Source organism: Cebus imitator, unplaced genomic scaffold (genome assembly GCF_001604975.1).
Source record: "Cebus imitator isolate Cc_AM_T3 unplaced genomic scaffold, Cebus_imitator-1.0 Scaffold833, whole genome shotgun sequence".
In the NCBI taxonomy this organism is placed as follows: domain Eukaryota; kingdom Metazoa; phylum Chordata; class Mammalia; order Primates; family Cebidae; genus Cebus; species Cebus imitator.
In genome coordinates, this window is record NW_016108148.1 from 272,416 (window position 1) to 275,454 (window position 3,039).

Sequence of the window (3,039 nt, forward strand, 5' to 3'; positions counted from 1 at the left end):
AGCTGCTCTAAAATATGACGACTATTTAAAGAAAAAAAAAATCAACCTAGCTCTTTTCTAGTATATATAGTAATATTATAAACTTGGTAGAGACAAGTTAACAAATTTAGAAAATTTTATTTGACATTGTTTTTTAGATTTACTATTAAGATAGGGTGCTATGAAATGGAGCTAAATATTTAATATGAAGAAAACTATAGATGATTAAAGATCTTCATAACTGTTATATCTTAATAGTTACCATGAGTGCTCAAGTCTAAATCACCATGGCATACCTAATGGTGGTTTCCCCCTAACATCTTGCTTTGTGACATAAGAAATAGAGAATACTTCTTTAGATTTCTAGCTTAGGTTGAGAAAAGGTTAAACAGATGCCAGACTGCAAAGATTTTTTAAAAAAATTATCCTTGTCAATGCAATTTACTTAAAGTTTATATTTTAATTTTTAGTGGCATTAACTAGTCTCCCTAAAGAAATTAAGCAAATAGTAATTATAAACCTCTCTTATACATACTCTTCTGGGTTTTGGAAACAAACCACTGAGATCATCAGCAACTCCTTTCTTTTCAAATAGTCTTGTGTGGAAGGAGGTGACTTGCAAAGAAAAGGAGTGGAACTGCACAAGAGACTGGACCTTCATCAGAATAGAAGTGGTGATTCTGTACACATTTCATCAGACAACAAAAAGTAGAGGCCCTACTGTGATCAAGTCATATCTAATAGGGGTTTTGAGTGTCACATCCTTGGTCAACTATATTATCCCAGGAAGATCTCCTAGATAATGAGCATACCTTGGACCAAAAATAGAATAGGGGCCAAGTGATGGAGCCACTTCCATCTTCAGTGTCTGTGTGTGCACGCACACACGCACGCATAACATCCCAATAAATGTGCCTCTCTTTCTTTTCAATTACCTGGTATTCAAAAAGCATCATGCAGTTGAGACACTGAGGTGAGCTAGGAAGAAATGGAAGAGCTGTGACGGGCTTATAAAAGCCCAGAAGACACACTGCAACACACTTAGAAGCAGAATACCTTGTAGAAGGTGGTTTTGTCAATCTGTTTTCTTACTTTCACCTATGTTTTATGACTAACAGAACCATAAACTTTCTCAGCGTATCTGTGAAAAATTCTGAAGTTGAGCATGCCATTCCTTTTATAAGCCAAAACCAGATTATTAAAAAGTCAAAAAACAACACATGCTGGCAAGGCTGCAGAGAAAAGGGAATGCTTATACACTACTGGGGGGAATGCACATCAGTTTAGCCACCACTGAAAGCAGATTGGAGATTTCTCAAAGAACTTAAAACAAAACTACCTTTTGATGCAGCAATCCCATTACTCGGTGTATCTCCAAAAGAAAAATAAATTATTCTACCAAAAAGACACATGCACTCATATGTTTATCACAGCACTTACTAGCAATAACAAAGACATGGGATCAACCTAGGTGCCCATTAACAATGGACTGGATAAAGACAATGTGGTACCTATAACATCATGGAATACTATGCAGTCATAAAAAAAAAAATGACGTCCTTTGCAGCAACATGGATAAAGCTGGAGGCCATTATCTTAAGCAAAATAACACAGGATCAGGAAACCAAATACTGTTATGTTCTCACTTACAAGCGGGTAGTTGAACACTGGGTACACATGGACATAAAGATGGAAACAACAGACACTGGCGACTACTAGAAGGAGAAGAAAGGGAAGGGAGCGAAGGTCAAAAAACTGTTGGGTACTATCTTCACACCTGGCTGATAGCATCAATCGTACCCCAAACCTCAGCATCATACAATATGCCCAGCTTGTATATGCACCCCCTGAACCTAAAATAAAACTTAAAATTATAAAAATAAATTAATTAGAATGAAACCAAAGCTAGTGACACAGAAACAGATCTTCAACTGAAAACAGACCTAGTAACTAGTTCCAGCAAACTCCACTAACTGCATGACCTTGTGCGACTTAGCCTCTCTAGACTTGATTACTCATCTGTAAAATGAGAGGATTAAACAACATGATAGCTTATGTGTATGGAAGCTCTAAAATTCTGTAATTATCTATTATATAATCCTCAGACATGTAAGTATCTTGAATATTGAAATTTCCTAGGAAATTAAGACAGCATTGTAAAGAACTGTTTTTTATAATTATGTGTTATTTGGTACATGTTGGTAATGGTTCTCAAGTTGCTGCCTTTGTATTTGTTTTGGGAGATTAAAATTCCTTGAGGATAGAGATTTCTAGATTTCTATTTGGTTAATTACCCAATAATGTCTAGTAAAGTGCTTTGCACATTAACATTTTCATGATAAAAATGATCAATGATCATTTACAGTTTCCTTGGTATTAAAAAAATTATACCTCCTAAGATTCATCTTTCTCCGTCTTCAGTATTTAGTACATACTCTGGCACCTAATACACCACATGTATCTCTCTCTATAGCAGACGAATTAACATTTTATACTTTATGAAAAAAATCAGAGATACTTAATAGAAGCAATATTGGAAATCAACAATTTACTCAGTAAACACCACCTGCAATACCAGGAAACCATTTCTCTATACAAATGCTTTCCCAGGCCTGAGAATCCTAGCACTTACAACACTCATGGGATATAGGATTCCACGAAAGAAAGTTTCAATTTAAGGTAAGAACTTCATCCTCTTTGCCTTTCTCTCCCCCAGTACAATGCCAACAGATAACCACATGCTCTTCCCTGTCATGTTTGGGCTAAAATTCTTCTCAGTTGAACAATATGTAAAACAGAAAATCCAATGCCATCCTCAAACTCTGAAACAGGGAGCCTGATGATTCCCGAGTGTAACCAGTTCTAATTCTACTAATAGCTCCATCCTTTCCAGGACAGTACATAGAAACAGGCTGCAGCTGCCACAGGCCCTAATGTTTCATTCTTTGTACAAGCCTGACAAGTTTTCAAGTTTAATAGTATTAGCAATGATGTGACGTAATTGTGGCAGAGGTGGCCTGAGTCTGCCAGGATTTTTGGAAAAGTGGGTGGGGCACAATC